We start from the raw sequence: 25,362 nt of genomic DNA on the forward strand, positions 1-25,362 counted from the left end.
GCAGGAAGTCAGTGGCAGATCTGGGTTCAATTTCTTGCTCTCCCATGTCCCAAGCTAGCATGATAACTAGTGAACCTTCCTCCCTTAACGAACAAGTAAAATAAAAGTCCATGTGAAATGGGGCTATGTAAAACTTAAATCCAGCATAGAAAGCTGATCCACATATATAAAGTGAGCATTATCAGAGACCAGGATAAATAGTGTCTGTGGTATAATAAGACCTACTTGTACCATATCCAGTTTAAAATAAATTTAAGGGGATGCAGACCGAGCAAATACTAATATATCAAACCTTTAAAAGGAGGAGGGAGGGGGAAGGAATTCAGTGAGGTAAATGTAGAGGAACACATTCAACTTGAAATAAGTGTATAAATAGCAGAAAATAAGAATTAAAACAAGAATTGGTTGGGGGAGTTGAGCCAAGGCATCTACAGAGATGTCCACCCCATGGAGATTAATATCACACTATATACAAAGACTGTGATCTGGAAATGAGATTAAAATAAGAATTTACCGGAAGAGGGGGATGAGCCATTGCATCTTCACAGAGGTGTCCGCCCCCATGGAGATTAATATCATATAGAATAGAGGAAATCTGATTTGGAAAGGAGATAAAGAAGCATTAACCAGAAGAGGGGATGATCCTATTGCACTTGCATAGTAAACAGGCTTTACTTTCTTTTAAAGGCTACTACTGTCCCTTTTAAAAAAATATCCCCTCAGGGTAATTAGGGCTTGTTACTTTTAGCGTGATTAAAAACAAAACTAAAATTGATTGTTAATGTTGCAAGGAAAATTGCAAGTACTTTTCTTAAGCAATGAAAGATCAATACCATTATTAAACAAATGTGTCAAACAATTTTTGCCTTCATTTTATAAACGTCTTGAAAGCATAGAGGCGTTTCAGAAATTAGAATACCTGTGGGGAAAAAATTAGGAGACTTTCTAAGTTCTCCATCCCCTGTAGAAAAAGCTCCAGAAACCTGAGTTCTGAATGTATTCGATCATATCTAAAATTTAAATGTTACATTGTACTTTTTCTAGAAAGATAAGGTTGCGCTGTATGCTTAGGCTTAATTTTGCTAAAACTTTGTTCTACTCAGACATGTCACCCTTTGTACTTTGTCACACTGGGCATGTCTACACTGCAATAAAAACCTGAGACTGGCCCAAGCCAGCTGACTTGGGCTCATGGGGCTCAGGCTGTAGGACTGTTTAATTGCAGTGTAGATGCCTGAGCTCAGGCTGGTGCCCAGGCTCTAGTACGCTGAAAGGTGGGAGGGTCCCAGAGCTCAGGCTGCAGCCCAAGCCAGAATATCTACACCTCAATTAAACAGCCTGAGTCATCTGGCATGGGCCAGCTGCTGCTATCTAATTACAGCGTAGACATACCCACTGTTACTTAAAATGTTTCTTCCTTTCCCTTTAACTCAGTGTTTCCCAAACTTGGGACGCTGCTTGTGTAGGGAAAGCCCCTGGCGGGCCAGGCCGGTTTGTTTACCTGCCGCGTCTGCAGGTCTGGCCGATTGCGGCTCCCACTGGCCACGGTTCGCTGCTCCAGGCCAAAGGGAGCTGCTGGAAGTGGCGTGGGCCGAGGGACATACTGGCCGCCGCTTCCAGCCGCTCCCATTGGCCTGGAGCAGTGAACCGCGGCCAGTGGGAGCTGCGATCGGCCGAACCTGCGGACGCGGCAGATAAACAAACCGGCCAGGCCTGCCAGGGGCTTTCCCTACACAAGTGGTGTCCCAAGTTTGGGAAACACTGCTTTAACTGATTCAGAAATGTTCATATGTAAACATTTGTTCTTTATTCTGCTCTTCTCAGTCTCTTATTTTTTTGCACAAATATAGCCAAAAGTACTTTGACACCACTTCCTTCCCAAATCCAGTTTTGATCAAGTAAAATGCTACCCACTGGCTTAACAAAAAAAACAAGACCGTTTATTCAGAAGAAAAGTTTCCTCTGACAGCTCTCCTTGAATGGTCTCAGAGGATTGGCTTGCAGCCAAACTCGTACTCGAATTCTGAGCTCTCCGATTCGCATTGTTTTATGTATGAGTCTTCGTGTGACACAGGTGCTAGCTGGGTGGTGACCTGTACATCTAGGCTGTGTCTGCAGTGTCATTTTTCTAAAACTTCTGTCCTTGCTGCAGCATCGGTACCGCTCCACCAGTAGTAGTAGCAGTGGGAGTGCTAACATATATGGAACACTGGCATTTTTACCACCATATCCTCTAACCCTTCCAAGAACATGTCTAGATGACATGGTGTAAAAATGCCTGTAACTATCCTTTAACAATACAGTGGGCTGGGAACTCTTTCCACTGATTATTATGAATTCTTGAGGCAGGTCTAGTGAGCCTTGTCCCTGGTTCTTGGGTTTCTCCTCGCTTCTCTCTCAACTGCAAATAAAGCATTTTCATGTCAAGATAGATATCTCAGGGTAAAATCTTAGTGGAGACAAGGTATGGTACTTTTCGCCTCAACATAGCTAATTGATATAATCCCCAAATGAGGGAGTATAGTGTTGACCTCAGTGAGCTATGCTGAAGTAGAAACTAGCTGTTGAAGTCAGAACTTTCCTCTTAAGGAGGCTTGAATCCAAACTTCCCAGTTGAGAGGCTTGAATCCAAACTAACTCCTCTAAGGGGAATGATTCTTGATCCATGCAGTCTCTAACTAAACAATGTAGAAGTCTGTTAAATGATTCTTGCTGTCAAGGCTGGCCTCTACTTTCTTTAAAATTACCTTTCAAAGTACTGAGTATCCAGAGAGGCCCTCATAAATCTACTAAGGTGTTAATTCTAATCTGGAGTGCAGGTGTTTCCTAAATCCTTGGAGAGGGGGGCGGGGGGAGAGCTTGCTTAGGATATTATGCTTATATTCTACAATTCAGAGATAGCTATGTGAAGTGTGTGGATTTCATAAGGATGCTCTTTCAGAGTATTCGTAAGGGAGGTTTGTCTACATGGGAACACTCAGGATGTTAGGACTAATTAACTAAAGGTGTAAAGTTAAAGCACATTTAATCTCTGAGTGTATGCTCTCATTCAGAAGTCAAATGGCCGTAGTTCACTTTAGTTTAATGCCTCTTCAAAGGGGATTACTTAATTCATTTTAATTTTTCGGTGTCCATGTGGAGATGAGAGATGAAGTCTAGTTTGAGCCATTTCTGTGGCTGTATTTTCTCTGAGGTGATTATATGGAGACATCAACATGTAAACAAGTGTATTGTATGGGGGAGAGCTAAGCTAAAGAATATACTTTTGCATGTGATAACTTAACTTGCATGTTATATTAAGACCAACTTTTGGAATTCTTCAGAAGAACAATTTCCTCATCATTCTAATGGTATTTTCAGCATTAACTATTTAGAAGCAGATGAATAATAATAAAAAATAATGTTGCAGATATATTCCAGAATATATTGTTTGGGTTACTCTGAACAAGGCCACCTCTATTATTTGTATTTTGTGGCCAAGGAATTTTTTTACAGAATTTACTCTATGCTGCAGAACTGTGCTTCAGAATTGGAATTTTCATTTAACTTCTCTTCCAACCCCAAAAGCTCCCCAACTGTTTCTAGTTGACATTGTTGTGAATGAACTGTAAAACCCCCCACAAAAAACACCAAAACAAAAACAAACTTAAGATACATAGTGCAGTGATGTCTTCCTGAGTTTGCAGAAGCCTTGGCACAATAGTTCAGCTGTCCTGTTGATTTGTTGTGATGTTAATCCTGAAACCTAACCATGACACCACTTTGAACAAATACTATCTTTCACTGCTGATCATTTTAACAGAAACGTTCAGCTAATGTGCCCATTCAGCAATCCCAAAATGTACCAAAAAGGTACCCTTGTACCAAAAGCTGCAACTGTTTCCTGCCCAGCAACCAAAGCCTCCAACTTTCCTCAAACAACATCGGTACAAAAATCTGCAGCATATTGACCACTGCAAGAGTAGGTGTGAAAGACTGACAATATCCTGTAATTTACCGAATAAACTTACGGAATTAAGCTTTGTTGAGTTTCATTAAGCCTTGTTGAATTAGGGTTAACACCTTTGGAGGACATTGTATTAAAAATACAGTTGTGTGGTGGTGGTGTGGACCTGGAGGTACTTTCTCTAGTAGGGAGGGGATGCTAATAAAGTTTCTCCATTATCAGCCTTAGAAGCCCCCTGGAGAGAGATACATATACTGGTTCAAACTGGATTCTCCAGAGACCCATAGACAAAGGGAAAGATTTTTGGCTTAACCCCCCCCGAGTTTAGGCTGACTCGGCCTTCTTCCTGATCCGGCAAACAGGCAGGACCCTTGGTCCATGGAGGACCTCAGACCATTCTGTGGGGTTGGCAGGGCTTGATCTACTGAGGCCTGATGGGACTGGGTACTAGTTCTGAGCTGAAGTTCTGATGAACTTGTAAGCGCAAGGAAGCCTTAGGGTGGGGTGTTGAAAGACACTTTCTAGAGTCCGTGTGAGATTTGGGATGAACTCTGGTAGGCTTACTAGCATGCATGCAGGTTCTTTTGTTGTTTAAATGTTTTCTCTGCAATGCTTTTTACCTTTAAGAATAAAGAAGGTTTGCCTAGAATACTAGAGAGCCTCATGGGGAGGCACTGAGAAGGGGAAATTCCTTAAGATGTGTTGGTCACCCCAAGGGGATTTTTGCACTGTCCTTAAAAATGTGTAAGACACAGGCCATGTCAACAAGAGGAACACTTAATTGGTATAGGGGTCCTCCTAGTGTGGATGCAGCTATAATGGCAGAGCTGTGCTTTGTATGGTAAGCCCCTCCTGCCGCCCCAATGAAATAAACTATACTGATGAAAGCTCAGCCTTGCTGGTATAACTAAGGCCTGGTCTACACTGGGGGCGGGGGGGATCGATCTACGTTACGCAACTTCAGCTACGTGAATAATGTAGCTGAAGTTGATGTACTTAGATCTACTTACCGCGGTGCGCCTCTCGACGAGCTGGAGTACAGGAGTCTATGGGAGAGCGCTCAGGGATCGACTTATCGCGTCTAGTCTAGACGTGATAAATCGATCCCCACTGGCTCGATCGATGCCTGCCGATCTGGCCGGTAGTGAAGATATACCCTAAGTCTTCACTAGGGACTTCCACTGGAATAGCTATGTCAGTCAGGGATCACAACTCACTGACTGGCATAGCTGTGACACCAGAAGTCCCTAATGTGTGATATACTATTCTGCAAGGGGAAGATTTTAATCAGCACCAGTCCTTTCTAATAAGGCCAATAAACTTAATATTTCATTTTGCTCTGTGCTTTGAATCCTTTTTCAAAATACTAGACCTATTATGTCTTGTAGATTAGAACACACACCTTTTAAAGCATTCTCTTGAACTGCTGGGAAAATGCTGTAACTTTAATTAGTGTTCCCTGCATTCTTTCATTTCATCTAATTCTGCAGATGCAGGCAACCTGTTCAGAAAATGTTTTGGCTAGTCCTGTAGTGGTTAGAGTAAGTGCTGTGGTTTCTAGTTTAAACTTCTCTTCACATTCCTAAGGAAGTCTCTCTCTCATTCTTGGTTTATTTAAAAGAAATCCAACAAAAACCTTTCAAGACAAGCTTTCAAGCACAGTATTAAGATTTACAACTCACTAGTGAAAACTGAATTAGTTAGCATAGTTCTAAGTTAATTCAGGTTAATTCACTGTAGTACTGTGTGTATGTATACAGCGTTGAGTACTTTTTGTTTGAATTGGTGTAGCAGCTGTATGTGCTGCCTGAATGAGATGATTAACGCTGCTGACAGTATAAGATGGAAGGAAAAACCTGAGGAGCAAATCATGTTTAAGTATGTAGCCAGTTGCAATATGATACCAGTCTTTAAATTCCTAGAGCCAGATTAGTATGATTTGGTTTATTCTTGCAAACAGGGGCCTTGGGGCTCTCTTCATTGTCAAGTGGTACGTTGAATTCACAGTTCACTATTTAGCCTTATGTGTTATGTATATTATATACAGCTGAACACGGAGGGCAAAAACATCAGAAGTGTGAAGATGTGTTTTCAGGCAAAGTTGTGCTAAGAGGCTCTTAATGTGCTCAATGTGGTAATTTACAGAGCAGTTTGCTGCTGAATGGAAAAATTTAAAAACAAAATACTGTTTAGAAACAATCCTGGCTATATGTAATTATTTCCGTTTTATTACTGGGGGCAGTAACAAAACAAGATACTTTTTAGGCTTCATATTCTTATTACTTACTTGAAATTGTAATGCCTGTTTCATGGAAGTTTGTTGCTGTGGATATTATTGTGTATGAATCGGGGAAATAAGCACCAGAATCAGATCAACTTTTAAAAATAACCTTCCTTTATCTACACGTAATCCCTGGTTCATGCAAAATGTCCATAGTAAAATGTGTGGATAAAATGCTTTCCACATGTTTCTATGAGAAAATAGATTGCTATGGTGTATATTATTTGTATTTAAAAAATTTATTTTGTATTCTGATTCTTGAGCTTTTTCCCCATTGCTTTTACTATTGAAAGGAAAAAAACAAACTGGCACCTAATCTTCAGAGTTTTGCTCACCAGGTGGGGAGTGCAGGGAGCCTAAACCACTGAATTCCACAGAATTTAAGCTTCCTTTAAAGTGTGTCAGGGAACACTTACATGTGTTTTGGTTGTGAAAGTTCGTGAATGTCAACTGAATATATGCTGGTGCAATAATGTCTTCCTATGTCTGTATTGAGAGAGCTTCAGTGGTTCTGCTACTTGGCAAAGCTATGAACAGCAGCAGTATGAAATAACTAACTCTGGTTAGTTTCACGGCTGCTCTTCAGAACCTCTTGGACAAAAGTGACATGCTTTTTGTCAGTTTCAGTTTCATGCTGCTGTTGCTTGGGAATGCTATAAGCAGCAGCAGGAGGCAGGCATTAGAGTTGTAGTTAGTGGGGAGGACCTTTCAAGCAGCAGCAGCTGTGGGTTAGGTAGGATAGCAGAGACGTTTCTCTCTTGCCTGCCTCTTTTTCCCCCACTCTGCCAGAGCAACTATGAGACTGGAGGACACCCAGCTTCCCTTTGAAGTAGCCATCAGGCTGAAGACTGAAAGCTCCCTTCTTGCTTTCTAGTAAGGGATGAGAGTGGAGTTGAATTTATTAGATTGCTGGTATCCAGAGGCAGATATGAAAGCCTGAGCTGATATGAAAGCAAGGTCCAGGGATAGTATCCATGTACAAATCCCAGCATTCTCTATTCTTCTCTTTGTCTGGTGGAGGGAGACTAGGCTTGTCTTAAAGGATTGATCCTGGAGACTAGTAGGTTTAATGCTCTCAATTAGTAGAAGCCCATAGTAAATTTCTTTGTTTACCATCTCTTTATTTGATAAGATTTGTCATTTTAAAATGACTGTGTCCTCTGCCTGCCTACCAGATTGTTTTCTTAACACCATAAGATTAGGGTATGTCTTCACTGCAGTGTTAGCTTGGGCGCTTACATGGGATTTGCCTCTAACAACCCCATTCCTGTTCACACACAAACTTTTCTCACCAGAGTCTGGTGGTGCTTACAGGGGCGGCTCCAGGCCCTAGCACGCCAAGCGCATGCTTGGGGCAGCAAGCAGGGTGCCTTCGACGGCTTGTCTGCGGGAGGTCCGCTGGTCCCGCGGCTTCTGGACCTCCCGCAGGCTCGGCTGCGGGAGGTCCGCCGAAGCCGCGGGACCAGCGGACCTCCCGCAGGCAAGCTGCCGAACGCAGCCTGCCTGCCGTTCTTGGGGCGGTGAAATGCCTAGAGCCGACCCTGGGTGCTTACAATCTGGGCTAGCTGTTTCGTCAGGGGCTGTGGCTAAAAACCCAGGTTCTGCTTTCAGCTGGGTTGGCAACCATCCACTTTGCAGTGGGGACACAGGCTAAACCACTTGAGTGATGATAGTTTTCTAGTCCCCCCCCCCCCCTGTGTTCAGGACAGACACATTCTCTCGCGATTCACTAGGGAAGAAGCGAAGCACAAAGAACCACGGGATATGCCCCGCAGAAGTCCTAGTGACACACATGGGTGAGTGAGGCACCTGAGGGGGGGACGGGACGCTAACTAACATGGGGTTGCTCACACCTGGCCTAGGCTGACCCAGTTGCCAGTCACCCAAGTTAATGTTGTAGGTGAAGGCATCCTAAACCCTGTGTTACAGCCACTGTGGCCTCTTTTTCACAGTTTATTGATGCCCCTTCTTAATTGGTTGCTTAAAAGGTTGCTGTCAAACAGTATGAAGCTTTCTTATTGGACTAAGAACACTACAAATACAGTGCTGCTGGCTTTTTTTCAGTCAATGAAATAAAAGGTCAGTGTCAGGAATTTGACTGCCCAGTTTTGGATAATTTATTTAACTATAGTAAGGCAGTCTGTTAATTATACTAGGAAATTTACTGAAAATCTTTTACTAAGGAGAGCATGGTGTAGTTACAATACCTGCCAAAATATAAACCATGGAAGAGAATGTTCTTGTCACAGCATAAAGGATTGTCTTCACTAGAGATTTTAACCTTGAATTGATTGTCAGGAACATCTTTCTAAAGGCTAGTCTGGACACTCCTCAAATGTCTGTTCTAGGATACAAACATTTGTATTTTACCCTAGGTCTGTATTGCCAGAAAAAAAGTTTAGGGAATGTCTAGAAATAGCCCTTATTAACGAGATAATTCGCAATCAATGAACATGATAGGGTAACAATACTGTGGCTAGGTCTTCATTGCAAAAAGGGCATGTCTTTCAACACTGACATAGGCCTTTTGTTAGCTATGATAAACGGTGTGTTCCTAACTCCAGTTAGCTAATTTGAAGTAAAATCCTAGTGAAGGCAAGAGTTTGTAGTAGGTTGAGATAAAAAATTCCAGGGGTGCGTAGGGTTTAACTCAACTGATAATTTATGTGAAAACTAGACTGCCTTGTCTTCATTAGGATTTTACCTCATGTTGCTAACTCTAGTTTTTTTCATAGGGAAGACAAGTCTACAGCTTGTGTGTGTACCTCAACCTTAACCAGCTAACATGTTAAAACTACAACTGCCTTTCCTACACTAGGATTTTAGCGTGTGTGTTAACGCATGTTGAAAACACTTTTACTTTTGTGGACATGACCTAAAAAGGGGGGGTGTTTGCGTTTGTGAGAGAGTGTCTTTGGCTACATCTACACTATGAGCTAGAGGTACAAATACCCTGCTTGTGTACACATACTGAAGCTAGCTCTTATTGAGCTGGCAGGAGTATAAATAGCAGTATAGCTGCAGGAGCACAGGTAGTAGCAGCAGAGATGTGGCTGCGCCATGCAGAGCACAAACCCATCTGAAACCATCGGAACCTCTGCTGCCACTATCCATGCTGGTGTGGTTACACTGCTATTTATACTTGTGCCAGCTTAACGAGAGCTAACTCCAGTATGTGTACACAAGCAGGGTATTTGCACCCAGAGCTCGTAGAGTAGATGTAGCCTTGCAGTGATCCTCTTGAATGCACAGAAATTGTTAGACATCTAGGGAGAGGGAGACAGTCTGTTACTGATGACATTATTTTTATGCTGAGAGACTTAGAAAGGGCAGGTTAAAAAAACAGTTAAATGAAATAATTTTATTTTTACAGAAGGTGATTTCGTGGGAGGCCTCTGACAAAATAAATACTTTGTAAAGGCTAACAGTGTGATTTCTATCTAGGAATTTAGGGCTAGTGTTTTTTATAATAAATAATAGGTGCGTATACAAATGTTACCCATTCTTTGTATGTTATAAGCTGAACAGAAGAAAATTCAGTGGTCTATACAAATATTAACCTGTAAGTGCCAGCTAATTGGAATAAATTTTCCTAATTACATGCTTCAGTTGTAATTATATGGCTGGTATTTATTATTGGATGGCAATAAAGATGCAAATGATCAGTGTTTATTATCTGATTATTATTCTTTTAATTGTGGCTCAGAGACTGTTGTCTGAATTCTTGGTCCTATAAATATTATATAGAGGCACAGACTACTTTTTCTAATCATTCTTCAATTTTTATGGGTTTCATGTACATTATGTTGCATAGATACAAACCAGATTCCAATTACAGTACTTCTGAACAATTTTTTTTCTTGTGGGAGGAGAAAACAGGGTAGTGTTGGGTGATAAGGAGCCACAGTCTATTAGTTGTATAGTACAAAAAGTGGCTCTTTGTAACTGTTGAGTTTTATTGTTGATGTGTTTTATGCAAAGATTTGAAGCAAACTATGCTAATTAAAGTCATTTCGATACTCCTATTAACAGAAATATGTGGAGAGGGAATGCTCCATATTGCCTTTTTGTGTTACTGGCAGTATCGTCCATTAGCATCCTACCATGATTGTGTTTACTAGAGCCATTGGGAAAAGCCATTCACCAGTGGCTGCTTTGGCCTTTAAAAGTTTACTTTACAGAAGATTAGTCAGGAAATAGCTCTTTTCATATTCACTCCTGACCTTGGTATGCATGATAGTATATACTTTTGACAAGCTACCCATGGACAACAATAAAATCACTTTCACAGTCTTGTTTTTTCTGGCTTCATTCTTTTAAAATAATATCCTGTATCGTGTTGTGATTCGGAACTTGGCATGTGACCCTATGCTTCGGGTTTCAAAGGCTTTTTGTGCTTTAAACCACCACACCCCCAACACTCTGATGTAGAAAACTAGCTGATACTTTTTTATGCCATTGGGGAAATTGGAGGTAGAATATATCTAGTGGTATGAAAATCTTTTTATTGTGTTCCTTTTGGGGAGGGGCATGAGGGTGGTTTTTTAACATTTAATTTAATGTTAATTTTAATTTTTTTTAATAAACTATAGCATCAGTACTGATGCATAGGTCTGGGTTTCAGATTGTAAATTAATGTGGGGAAGATGCAGAGCTATTTTGCTGATTCACCTTAGAAGCCAGGCCAGCTGAGTCTCTTGAGATCCAACATGGTGGTATGAGAGATTTAGTGGCTCTCTGAGAAGAGAAGGTTATAAAGAAATAGAAATCTAGCTGAGAAAAGTTTTTGTTGTTGTAAGTGCAGTCTGGCTTTTGGGCTTTCCTTCTTTAGTTACAAATAAAGGCAGACCACAGGAAGGGGGGTGAGTTTTGGAAATTCCCTATTGTGTGTGTGATGTGGGAGGGCTACTGGTTGTGTGTGACATTTAAGGTCTCCTTTACATTGGGAAAATTGTGTTAACTAACGATGCTAAATATGATTTTGCCCTTTGTTGTGTTTTTAAAACATTAGCTGGCTGTGGTGAGAGTTAATCTTGTTCTTGCCTAGTCTAGGTGCTAATTTAACCCACACACCTCCTGGGTGTGCTGTTCTGTCCCATATAGTGGCACCAAGATCACTTAGAGAGCAATTAATGAGTCTGCTCCGCCGCCTCAGCTACCAGCCAGTTGGCTTTTAGCTCATGCAGTAGAGGCTCATGCACTAAGCTCCAGAGGTCCCAGGTTTGATGCCAGCGACCGTGGTCTGTCGGCGTTACACTATGTTGTGGTCAGCAGTGTCACTGTTAAAATGTATAGTCATACCTTTAGAGACTCGCCTTTAGCGAAGATGGGCTCTCTTCCCTAAAAGCTTATAATCAGTGAAAAGATGCTGGAAATCGGATGCTGCAGGTAGGAAAGGGAACGGTGAAGTTTAGTGTGCGATAGTTAAAGCAACAAAATATCTTTCTTTAATTGTTAAAAAATGCAGTTTCCTGATAGGGCATTCTTTAACCAGTATTTCCTCAATTCTTTTTACAAAATCACTTCTAGAACTACAACTCTAGATCTTCTAAAATTCTTCTTATCTTACTTGGAGATCAAAATTACTCTGGATCTCCAGGATCCTTGATTTGAATATTGCCCAATGCTGTAGCAGGTATATTTCAAAATCAAGAATGTTAGGCTATCTTGTCAGATCTCTGTTAGCCCTGGTCTACACTGGGGACGGGGAGGGAGGGTCAATCTAAGTTACGCGACTTCAGCTATGTGAATAATATAGCTGAAGCCGACATGCTTAGATTGACTTACTGTGGTGTCTTCACCGCGGTGAGTTGACTGCTGCAGTTCCCCGTCGACTCTGCCTGCACCTCTCGCGGCGCTGGAGTACGGGAGTCGACGGGAGAATGCTCGGGGGTTGATTTATCGCGACTAGACTAGATGCAATAAATCGATCCCCGCTGGATCGATTGCTGCCCACCATATCCTTAGACTCCTGCATCAGACTTTTCTGTTGAAGAAATTCTAGTTAGTCCTTGAGGATAGAGGTGGCTCAAGGGCTACAGACTTGGGCCCTAATGTGCCTCTTCTTAGTGTCTGGGAACGGAAATTTATCTGTCTTATTTACTGGAGTCTTTTATGCTCATGAATATGGTATATGAATGATTCAAAACATTAATCAATTTGACTTCATAACACCCTTCCCTCCACCCCTCCTTGCATTTTACAGATGCGGAGCTGAGGCCCCGAGAGGTGATGTGATTTGTCCAAGGTATCACAGTAGTCCTGTGGCAAACACAGAAATAGAATTGAGATCTCCTCAGTCCAAGTCCAGTGCACAACCACCTCTTTCCTCTCAACAGGGTTTCAGTAGGCCTCACAAGAGGCAGCTGTCCTTTATTTTAATGGGCCAGTTGTGCTTTTGTTTTGGTTTATAGATTATTAATTTTTCTTCCTTTTCCCCTCCAGTTGCTTCTCATTCTCTCAATCACCCTTTGTAGCTGCTGGAGGAGGGCTGAGCTTCAAACTGCTCTAGATTTGCTTTCTGTTCCTTGATCTGTCTTTGGACGCCCTAGTTCACCCTTGTAACTTCTGCTGTTCTACAAGTAGCAGACTGAAATTTACAAGACTGTTAGGAATTTCTTGGCTACAGTGGCCTGTAACTTTTAGGTAGCAGCAGGGAATCTGATGAGATTCTATCACATTTACTCTGCTGTTTCTCAGAAATCAGCGAGCAGCCAAGACGTGGAGTGAGTCTAAATTGCATTGTTTGGCACAGATGCTACATTTACATGCTTAAACTGGCCAAACCAGTTAAAACAATTTGTGCGGATCCTATTATTAATCATTTATATAGTATTGCACATGTAAATGGCACTTTTGTAAACAAAGAATAAGACACATTCCTTTGCCCTGAAGAGTTTACTATCTGAGGGACAAACCAGTGCATGGATCAGCAGTTATCTAAGGAGGGTGTGGAGAATGTAAGTGAGGAAAATGAAGTAGGAACTGCAGGTATCTAAGCACATTAGAATTCATGGTTTTGTTTTCAGGTGTCTTCAGTATTTTTAAATAAAGTGGTGTAGGGAAACTCTACGTCCCACTGTAATGGACTATGTAGTTAGAATTTCTGTCAGGGAGTAGCAATATGTGACTTATTGGGTCAAGATCCATTGTCATTTAAAGGCCAAACTGTGTACATGCAGCAAGGGGAGTTTAGATGAATTTAGGAGCTTCTTCGCCAAAACATTTAAGGAAAAGGCTTTTTATCCTATGGTAGCTACTGGGGGACGACATAAGACAGTTTTAATTTTCGGGGGCGGGAAATGTGTGGGAAGCTGTTCTTCATGGAACAAAGTGGCAAATTTTACGGGGCAACATTAAATTTCATAAATCCTCATTAAAAGCTGCAGTCAGCCGGGCAATGATTTATAAAGAACTATACATTTTTCAGTAGACCTCCAAAGAAATCTCTAACTTCTATTCACTTCTGATTATGGATCTTTGTTTAGTTTTTTTTCTCATAGTCCAAAGATAACTCGTTCAATAATACGCTTCAGTAAAATCAACTTCAAGGCTCTGGAATATCTGTCATAAGAAAGCAGAAATTAGCTGTCTTTAGGCAGGAATGCAGAGTTGGGTTACCCATGCTATACATGTAAATACTTGTGTAGCGCCCCTCTCCACCAGGTTACCTCCTTTAATGCCAATCCGCTTACAGGTTTTGATGGACAGGTCTGGGTTCTTTTGGATCCCACCACCCACTCAGCAGGGTGAATCTTCTTTCTTTTTTTCCTATGAAATTATTTGGCGGTGCCTCCACCCCCCTCGTTCCTTCCTGGCAGGGTCACCAGGGCAGCTTGGGCGGAAAATTCTAACTCCAGAGGAATCTCCACTTACTTGCCAGATAGTTGGAGACTTCTAAGAAATAACACAAACACACAAAAATACATTCAACACAATAATTATATTAAAAAGGAGACAAATACAACATAATCGGGTGAAACGCTATTTTTAGGATCACCGGTGCCCACACTGAAAATACCCATGACTTGATTTAGCAAATGTAAAATTACTGTCCCGTTGGTACGCGTACTTTGCTGGGGCCCTTGATGACCTATAACCACAGAATTCTTCTCTGCAGTGGTTTAGCAGTGTGGCTGACTGGGTTCAGTACAGCCCAAAGGACTCACAAGTGGGAGAAGGTGGTAAATCACTCCACAGGTGTAATATGCAGGTTATAAAATCCTCAAACTCTTACTCCCTGGCTTGAGGACACAGTTCAGGGAGTAGCGTGTCCCCAAAACAGATTTCCTGACTAACTAACAGATGGTGCACTCACAAACTCCATGAATGATCCTCAGGTTTGAAGATGAAGCTGGACTCCTCAGTCACTACAGAGGGGCTGCTGTCTGCTGGCAGGGGTCCTCCTCAGGCAGGAATCAGGCTGCATCGGTCCCAGGATTTCCCCTCACCCCAGGGCTCAAGGTGTAGGTTATACAACTACACTAACATCCAAACTATAGCCTCCTAGCCCAGCCTCCAGTCACACACTCAGCAGGCAGCTTCCCTGGACTAGCAGCCAGAGCAGAGCTGACCATGTGGTGATTGGTCTCCCCTAGGGAGCTGGAGGGTGAACTCAACCTGGCTGGGGAAACTTCCCAGCAAACGCTACACCAGTGATCCCCAACCTTTTAGTCTGGCAGGTGCCAGACGAAGGACCGTGGCGGCAGTTGAGCATCCACCGAAATGCCGCCAAATTTCGGCGGTGATGCCTCTCGATGACGTTGCTTGTTGGCGGCAAGTGGCGTCATCGAGAGGCGTTGCTGCCGAAATGCTGCCATAATTCGGTGGCATTTCGGCGGATGCTGGACCGCTGACCAGGATGTGGGCGCATGGCTCCCGCGGGCACTGCGTTGGGGACTCCTGTGCTACACATTGGGAATCATCAGTAGGGAAGGAAAAAACCCAGCTGAGGGATCTGCTGTCAGGTCCCTAGAGGCCTGTTCTCAGGGGGAAACCCTGCATGCAGGCCTGGGACTCACCAGCTCCCCACACAGCCAGTCCTCCCTTGCCCTGGCTGGCTCCAGACAGACTCCAAAATGGTTTCTCCCCTTTCCTGAACTCCCTGGGAGGGTCATCTCACTCCCTAGTGGTTGCTTGGCAGACTCTGAGTTTGCCTTGGCTCCCCTTCCCTGAGCTGCCGGCAGACAGAGCTCCAGGAATCTAGGTAATCTCCTTGGGGGTTACACTTCTAACAAATAAAAGGTGGTAATACTTGGTAAGACATTTATAAATATATCTTTTATATAAGAGTTAAACAATTAAAAGAAGTTATAAGCATGTTACAGACCTGTAGTATGTGTTATGGTGATGGTAAGTACATCAGACAAAGGCATTATAGATGTTTATAAGTCAAGATTACAAGCAACCTATTGGAATTCATAAAATATACAGATTGGTCACTTATCTATTAATCATTTATTACCTTTATAGACTATTTATAAAGATAACCCTAATATTAAGTGTGACCAAAAAGGTGGCTTGGTGCATTATTTTTGTGCCACTCTTTCAGCCATCTGTTTACTCATGGTGTAGCCTGCAGAAGAATCCGATTTTCTCTTGTCAGTTCATGTTGAAGCTTCTAAATGGTGATCACTTGTAGCTTTTCTTTATGATCAACTGGACTACTTGAGAAAATGGTAACTGTATACCCAGACACACATGTTCTTCTCTACAGTAGAGTGGGAAATAGGGGAGAAAAATGTCCTGACTTAAAATCTTTTGCATCTGCTTCAAAATTGTATGCATACATGGACAGTAACTCTTGCTCTAAAGCAGAACCAGGTTTGTTTGTTTACACCAGGAGAAGCCACATCTGTTAATGGTGTCTGCCTGTTTGCCATGAGAGAGAGAGAGAGAACCATTAAAAAGTGGAGGCAAGGAGTATTTAAAAAAAAAAAAAAGGCAAAATTCACCATGAGAAAACATTACTATTTATAGCCTTGCTTTCTCTAGAGGTTTGGGGAGAGTCTAGAAGTTCTTGAGTTTTGTCCTCTCCCCAGACGCCCATTTCATAGAACTGGAAGGGACCTCAAGAGATCATCTAGTCCAGTCCCCGGCACTCATGGCAGGACAGAGTATTATCTAGACCATCCCTGACAGTTATTTGTCTAACCTGCTCTTAAAAATCTCCAATGATAGAGATTCCACAACCTCCCTAGGCAATTTATTCCAGTGCTTAACCACTCTGACAAGAAGTTTTTCCTAATGTCCAACCTAAACCTCCCTTGCTGCAATTTAAGTCCATTGCTTCTTAAGTCATCTATCCTTAGAGGTTAAGAAGAACAATTTTTCTCCCATCTCCTTTTAACAACTTTTATGTACTTAAACTATTATCATGTCCCCTCTCAGGCTTCTCTTTTCCAGACTAAACAAATGCAATTTTTTCAATTTTTCTTCATAGCTCATGTTTTCTTTAATCATATTTGTTGCTCTTCTTTGGACTTTCTCCAATTTGTCCACATCTTTTCTGAAATATGGCACCCAGAGCTGGACATAATACTCCAGCTGAGGCCTAATCAGCATGGAGTAGAGCGGAAGAATTACTCCTTGTGTCTTACTTACAACACTCCTGCTAATACATCCCAGAATGATTTTTGTGCAACTGATTGTTCCTTCCTAAGTGAAGAACTTTGCATTTGTCTTTATTGAATTTCATCATATTTACTTCAGATCATTTCTCCAGTTTGTCTAGATCATTTTGAATTTTAATCCTATCCTCCAAAGCACTTGCAATCCCCTCCCAGCTTGGTATCATCCGCAAGCTTTATACGAGTACTCTTTATGCCATTATCTAAATAATTGATGAAGATATTGAATAGAACCGGACACCGAACTGATCCCTGCAGGACCCCACTTGTTATGCCCTTCCAGCATGAATGTGAACCACTGATAACTACTCTCTGGGGACGTAAAATGCGACAGAGTCCTGTGGCACCTTGTAGACTAACAGAAGTATTGGAGCATAAGCTTTTGTGGGTGAATACTCACTTCGTCTCTGGGAACGGTTTTCCAACCAGTCTTGCACCCACCTATATCTGAATAGTTCAGTCCCAAGCAGGAAAGCAAGCAGGCACTGTCCGTCTGTCCTACTTGCTGTACGGGAGCTGCTTGTGTGGCCAGGCTGCTGAAACAAAGGCACCTGCCTTGGTAACTAGACCAGTGAGAATATCGAGAAGGAAACCAAAGAATTTAGGTGACAGAGATGTGTATCCCTCCCCATATTATGAGAAAACCATACTATATTCTCTGGGGGAGTCTTATGCTTCCTTCCGCTGCTGCTTTCTGTGCTCTGGTCTATGGACTCAGCCCAAGAGCAGGCCAACTCATTCCTTACAAGGCACCATCCTTGTCTGCCTCCTGCATTCATCTCTACCTCAGTGCACTTGGTTTTGTGTTCTCATCTCCATCTGCCTGTTTTTATTTGCATGGGAAGAAAAAAAGCTGGCAATAAGTTTGAATTTCACATTTTTTTTACCAAAGATTTTGATTTTCGTGACAAATTGTCAACTTTGTATTTTTGTGAAAACCGTTAAAATAATACAGCCTTAGTTGTGTTTGTGCTTAAATAGATCTGATTGTGGCCAGCAGGTGGCAGCAGAACACGAACACACACACGCGCGCTCTTACTTTGCTTTAACTTGTATCCCATGTACTCTGCCCCTCTCTGTTTCCACAAAATTCAGGACTGTAAAACCTCTTTAATATTTACTTATCTTTCTGATTATAAATATTTCCCCTCTTGATTTGATTACTAAATGATTGCCATTCAAAATGCTCTGGAAAACTGTCTTGATTTTTCAAAGATGGTAGCAGCCCAAATTATGAGAAGATAGGTTACAATTTATATAGAATATTCTAATAGTGTCCTGTTGCTACAAAGCATTGAACAATTCTATGAGGAAATGCTGTTAAATGTAGTTTATGTAATGCAGAGAGAAAGATAGTGACTTCAGTTAAGGTTGCATAAACATTTCCATGCTAGCTTCCCCTTCTTCCTTGATTGCAACTTCACAAAACTTGAACCTTTTCACCTTAAATTTTCAAGGCTTTGTCTCTTCCCAAAGATTAATAATTCTTAATAAAAGTTTGAGCAAAAATAGTTGAGCTGCTTTGAGTATGAGAAAATTTAGGGAAAATTATTCTTTACTTTTTATATTTTTTTTCTCAGTTTCAAAGTTGAAATAGTTCATAGAATCATAGACTCTCACGGTTGGAAGGAACCTCAGTAGGTCATCTAGTCCAACCCTGTGCTCAAAGCAGGACCAATCCCCAACTAAATCATCCCAGCCAGGGCTTTGTCAAGCCTGACATTAAAAACCTCTAAGGAAGGAGATTCCACCACCTCCCTAGGTAACCCATTCCAGTTCTTCACCACCCTCCTTGTGAAAAAGTTTTTCCTTATATCCAACCTAAACCTCCCCCACTGAAACTTGAGACCATTACTCCTTGTTCTGTTGTGTAGCTGAATTTGTGGGGGGTTGCACATGTAACCTTAGCTTTGACATATCTTGACTATGTACCTTAACATTTGCTTAACTTAGATTTTTTGCATTGAATTACATATACTTAGTAATTTTAATCACTTTAAGAAATATGCTAATGGAATAACTTAAGTTCTCACATCTGTAGAAATAGTTGAACTGTTGAGTGGCGTCTATAGTGTAATTGTTGGGGTCATGGGAAATGGTTTTTTTTTTTTTTTAAATACTAGTAAGGACTTTGAGCAGAATCTCAAGTATAATCCATTTACCTTATGTCCTTTTCCCCAGGACCATTAATAGTTTATTTGCACAAGAGCAGGGCAACTTGACACTGCAATTTTGCTAGTTACTCTTTCCTCTCCATTTTGAAATTTGAGTTGGCCCAAAAAAGGCCAGGCTTGAAAATCAGTTTACTGTATCTGTCATAGCTTAACACTTAATACTTGCTGAATGTTCTTTGTACAATCAGCTGTGGAATGTATTACTACAGTTGAATGCACGCTATTCTCAGACGTTAAATACAATGTAATGGTCAATACAGAAAAAAGGGGCTAGTTTTGCCTTGTTTATGGCCCACATTCTGTTGATATTTTTGTAAAAGATACTTTTATTTTGAAGTGTAACATTCAGTGCTTCTGCCCAGAAATGTATTCTGTACTTATCTAGAATTAAAATCCTTTAAGATTGCAACTTGATCATGAGTTTATATTCTCTTTTATAACACTTCTATTTTAAACAAAAACAAGATTTAACATTGGAGTGTGGGGAGTTGGTTTAAAACAAACATTAATGGCATACATTTAAGGATTTTAGCGATTATAAAGGTTTCAATCTGAACTTTTCTGTCACTTTTATTGTTTTTCTGCTGTGTGTAGGAAGAGTGAGTTATTGATACCTTGATATTTAATATAATATAACAATGCTGTCAGGTTCTCTACTTTCTAGGGATCTCACTGCTCTGAACTCAGTATGCATTTTCAGACAAGAGAAAAGGAATGTAGAAAATACTTTGGCAAAAAGCAAGTAACAGATATACAAACAGATGTTTTGGAATGTTAAATTTTCCTCTTTCTATAATTTACAATTCTATAATTGAATAGTAACCTTAAAACAAAGGTGAGACTCCTTTTATTCTTTATCAGCTTAATTACTCTGTTCTTAAATTTGTTTCTAGTTATCTTTAATGCTCTATCATTTGAGAGTGTGCATGGAACCCCACAACTTTTGCCTGAATATTATATAACACAACACTTTAAATTTAGTTGACCATTTTCCAGCATAAATTAAGTATTCTCATTAAGATAAATTCAACCTCTGTCACTTGTGAAATGAGAGATCCTACTCACCTCTCAGTAAAAATGATGAATGTCATTTGCAAGGAAACTGTTTCCTGTTTTTTCTCTTGTTTAGGTAAGTCCTTTTTATAGTACAAACATGTACTTTACACTTGTGCTATTGTAAATAAGGCTTTTGGTGTAAAATTGAATTGCGATAAATAATATTACCGTTCTCACTTGAATAGTTCACACCAGTTCAGATGGTGCCACCCTACCAGGAGCTGGAAATGGTACAACTTAATCTGTTGATGACATCAAAAGGATTGATGGCTCACTGCAACTATTGTTTCTGCCGCCCGCGAGTGAAGGATCAGTTCTCTTGCTGGTGGCTGGTAAAGCAGATCTAAGGAAAGGCTATATTTATCTCTGGTTTACAAAGTCTTGATGTGGATCAAGAATTACTTCTATGTGCAGCTGCTACGCAATGCACTTGTTACATTTAATCCTCACTGCAACATTAATTATGGGAGGGTTTACGGTTTGCATGTCCACAAGTACTCTTTTCCCTGACCTTTTCTTGGGTTGTTGTGAGCAATCTGATGTTGCTGTACTTAAGAGAGTCTCTCCCTTCAATTACAAATATACAAGTTAAAGTAGCATACCCTTTAATCCTGACCCATAGGTAGCTGAAACATTTAATAGCAGACCATTAACAAACTTGATCTTTCTGAATGCACTTCATGCTTTAGAGACATTTTTAATTCAGTGTGTTTGCTTGTGGGCTGCTTATTTTGGAAAATACCCTTAACAACAGTTTGGAATCTTCAAGCATTTAGTCATATACATTGTGGTTAAAACTTTGAGTGTTTAATTTAGCTAGGCATGGAAGCTGTTTGACTTCCATTTGTACAGTAACTGTAAATAGATGCAACCTTTTGGAAAAGGTTGAAAAGTACAGTTGCAGCAGGAAATGATGTACCCTTCCACTAGGAAAACTAGTCTGAGAAGAACTAATAATGATCACTGTAGTAAAGGTTGCCATAATAATAGCTAGGTCTTGCATAGTGTTTTCCAACAGTAGATCTCACAGTGCTTTACAAAGGAGGTGTAGGTATCATTATCCCCATTTTACAGAATAAGAAGCTGAGTCCCAATCCAGTGCTCTATACACTGGGCTACGCTGCCTCCCTTATAATTCCTATTATATCCCCTATTTTCAGTTGATTGTACCTTTCAGAATTTGACACCTTTTGCATGTGTGTTTGCTCAGAAATGATTTGTTTTGGAAGGTCTTAGAAAAGAAGTTCAGTTATTTCTGTTTAGAAGATAAATAGAAACATATTTTGAGTACTGTACTTCAAACAACAAAAAAAAAATCCCCAAATTGCTATCTCTGAATGAAGAGCTCTGGCACAGGAGACATTGGGAATAAATACTCTTTAAGGTGTCTGGTATAAATTTACTTTGGTTTAGCACGATATGAAAACTGCCATTTGCACATTAGTTCCTTTTTGGGACTTTTTTTTGCACTTCCATTCATGTTCTGAGAAGTCTGTGCTATGCTACACCCATATTTATGACTTACGGTTTTAAAAAAGCAGCAAAGAATCCTGTGGCACCTTATAGACTAACAGACGTTTTGCAGCATGAGCTTTCGTGGGTGCTTTGGCCCCGGGTCTTATCCAAAACTCATTTAAATCAATAGATTTGCAGGTCCAATATTTCATGGTCCATTCAGGTCTTGAAATGGGAGATTTCTTACCAGTAGAAGTGAAGATTTTCGAAGGGGAGGGTTGTCATAAGACTTGATTTTCTACTTGAAAGTTTCTGAAGTGTGGCTCTAAAGCTGATATTTATATTTATAAAAACATTTTTACCACACTATGATTTTCTCATATAGAAATATAGTGTCTATATTGGGGCTTTTTATCTGAAGAACTTAACACAAGACTTCTCAGACTTTTTTTGTATTCTGTCCACACAGAATTGTTCATCAAAGCTATATCAAGGTAGACTTCATTGTCTAAAGTTTAATCGTTAAGGGATTAATGAAACATCCCTCTGGTCTGACTTATATATTCTTTTCTTGATACTTTTTCTGCTGTGTGTTTTCTTGTCCTTGTAGTCATTGCTGGTTTTGGTCATCTGTCTAGTTTTTGAGATGAATATGATGAAACTGTACATCAATATGAAGATATTTTCCCTTCCTGCCTTTGCCTGGGGCTCTCTTGCTCTTAAGAGGTGATTTTTCTGCTGTTCCGAGTGTTAGCAAGGCACTTAAATTCTGATGGACAGAGCTATAGAAAGCTGTCTAGCATAAATTTGAGACATAGGTTTGACTGCATGAGAGCACATTTCTAGGCCATTTAATTTGTCACACTGAACTTGCTGTAAAGCTTTTTATATGAATCCATGGTGGCCAACCTAGCATTTATGTCAAATTTCATACTAACGTTATAGGGGATAGGTAATGGGATACAGAACCTTTCACCTTGAGGACACACATTCACATCTGGTGTACATTCAGTTGTTAACATGTGACCTCTGTTAGGCAGCTTATGTGAAATGAGAACACAAAAATGCCATCACAATTAATACTAATTAACAGTTTTGGTCATGGAGGCCAAGGAATGGACATGGTGGCTAAATTTCCTTCTTGCCTGTTAGGCAATCCCTTCACAAACAGGCACACTAACAAAATGGAATGGGGCAGTTTGCGCTTGCATTTCCTGTGTTGCCTTAGTATTAGAGGATAAATGGAAGACTCGTACGTGTTCTCAATTGTCAGGCTAGCCATTGTGAACATTAAATAAAATTTCAAAACAAATAAATATTGCTACCACAAAACAATTAAGAACTGGGTTACGTTAATAGCTAACACTGAATTCCAGTCTTGTAAAACTTTTATTGATTAAAACAGTAACTTTTGAATCCCAGGAAGTTTTCCATACACCAGGTATACTGAATTATTAAAAACTGGATTTGGTTTCCCTATGGAGTCTGTTTTTTGAAGATGCAAGAGGAGAAAACAAAATCAAACCCTTTTGCTATCCAAAAGCCCCGAGAAGAATAAGGAAATAATCTCCTATCTAGATACTTAGAGAGTGGACAAGAACTTGCATTGGTTCATACACAGGAGGAAAAATCGTATAGCATAACTGCCCCTGCTCCCTCTCTGCCCCGGCACCCTGAAGAACTGTTCTGTTTCCTAAAGCTCATTTAACGAAGCTATAAAGAGTAGTAATTTATGGGCTAGGATCCAGATTGTGATCTTGGGTACATAAAATATAAATTCAGAGTAACTTAGTTGAAGTCAGTGAGATCAGAATCTACTCCTAGGTGTTTAAAAACACAGCAGTTCTCCGTTGCATTAATTTTTATACTTTTTATTGAGCTCCTGTAGGGTATCAAAGGGCTTATTGGACAAAAACCTGTGTGCTCAGAGGCCCCAAGAGTAAAGACACGGAGAAGGAATATTTTGGGTATGAGAGTAGCGGTTTTTAGAATTGTTAATATACTGATTATAGATTTAATAATATAGTTGAAATAAAACTCTGTTAATGGGATATTTTTGCCAGGCTATACTCTGACAAACAGTGACCCCTTGATATGAATAAATTGCCAACTGCAATATTCCTTCTTTTGGACTTTGTCATGCTTAAACAGGAGAAGGCTAATCCAAATTCAAATTCTGAACATTAGAGGCCTTACATTAAAAAAGCTTTTAAAGTATATGTGGGAGGGGAGGAGGAATTGAGGTACCTGTAATCTGTCATGCAAATGAAGATTACTTTTGAGCTGTTTTGGTGTCCACCAGGTGAATACAGGACTCAATTGTGAGACTAGTGGTATGCAACATTTTCAAGGCCAGGGAGCTTCAATCAATATTTGAGGGCAGATTCTCTATCCTATTTTGATTGTTTTTCACCATCCAGACAGCCAAGAAGGAGTGGAAATCACTTGCATTTTCCCAGTTAAAAATTCTTCCACTCTGGGTGAATTCCTAACAGGTATAGAGCTGGCTTCTGTGCCTCCCTCCTTGCAACCTAAAGGATATGGGGTCCTCTTGGGGGTGGGGAAGAGGAGTGGGTGCAGTGGACTGTACGTTGGTTATCTCCAGCTGGCAGATGGTCCTTTGGGGGATTCAGATTAGCTGGTATATGTTAGGGTAGCTTGGACTCTGCTATACCTGCACCACAGGCAGAGTACACAAGAAGCCAAAACTGGTGGTGGTTTCTTGGCTTCTTTTTTAACTCTCTTCTGGGCTGCCCTTGATGGCTGTGTAGGGGAAGGGAGCCATCATTTGCTAAATACTCCCCAGACTCAAACAGAGCCAGTTGAGGTCATGTCCTGTTCTTCCTGCGACTTCAAAAGCCAGACCAAGGAAGTGAGCAGTGGAGCAACCAGAGCTATACTTACTCTTCTTTCTTTGTGATGTAGCAGACAGCCTGCAGAGGAGCAGCTGCAGCAGGAAAAGGACAGCAACCCAACTAGCATCAGAGTTGTTCTTGGTGTTACAGGAGAGAAGCCATGCAAAGCTGCGCCCTCGATTACCTTCCCTTTGAAATGGGATAGATTAAAAATCAGAATCTGAGGACCCAGCTCCAGGAACACATTTTAAATTGTAGTTAATTTTTTTTCTTTTTCCTAACACAATTGCCTTTGAGGGCGACAGGCTGGACCCTGTTGTGTTAGGTAGTGATTAGAGTGAGGTGATAGACTTGAAAGTTGGTTGGAATGCTTTCAAAATGGGGGTGGGAGAGGAGGAAAGGGAGGTGGTGACAGAGGTAGGAGCATAAAATCGCTTGCTCCTTTTTTGCTTTAAACAGCAAAAAGTTACCGGCAATTAGAAGTGAAACTGGGCTAGGGTGAGTGAAGGTATTGGGGGCAGTATTCTGTTAGCAGCTCTGAAGGCAGAAACTAGTGTAAGCATTCGGTATGTGTGAACAGAGTGCTCAGACATGGGATGCTCTTTGAGAATACAGTATAAAAGTTAGATATAAGTAGGATAGGATTGTAGGAATATTAGATTGGCAAGTATTTAGGAGTGACAAGTGTGTATTAGATATAAAAGTAAGGTAGAGCAGTAATGCAAGACCTACAGGCTAAGGCCTGCAAGGTTTCAGCTCAGCCACAGTAGGCCTCAGGCTTAGGCTGATTTGACATGAGTAGGTGATCCAGGGATGACCCTATGCCCATAAGATTACTGTAAAGGATGTGCCAGTAGGTGATGATCCAGGAAAATATATCACAATGTACCCATCTAGACCTCAGTGTACCCGTTCAGACTGCAGGATACCTGATTGTAACATCACAGAAAGTTCTGTTCTGGCTGGG

General features: G+C 40.8%; 1 protein-coding gene and 1 long non-coding RNA gene across 4 annotated transcripts in view; one reads left to right on the top strand and one right to left on the bottom strand.

Moving 5' to 3' along the window:
- The window catches only part of PTPRK (protein tyrosine phosphatase receptor type K), a 581,996-nt gene that overhangs the window by 23,261 nt on the left and 533,373 nt on the right, over positions 1-25,362 (top strand). The window lies entirely within an intron of this gene.
- On the bottom strand, positions 2,308-25,225 carry LOC120400451. The gene is made up of 5 exons (XR_005595819.1): positions 25,128-25,225; positions 24,445-24,584; positions 15,556-15,634; positions 14,103-14,123; positions 2,308-2,401 (listed from the first exon to the last, which is right to left on the bottom strand). It is a non-coding gene; the product is annotated as an uncharacterized LOC120400451 (long non-coding RNA).

This window comes from Mauremys reevesii, linkage group 3 (assembly GCF_016161935.1).
Source record: "Mauremys reevesii isolate NIE-2019 linkage group 3, ASM1616193v1, whole genome shotgun sequence".
Taxonomy (NCBI): Eukaryota; Metazoa; Chordata; order Testudines; family Geoemydidae; genus Mauremys; species Mauremys reevesii.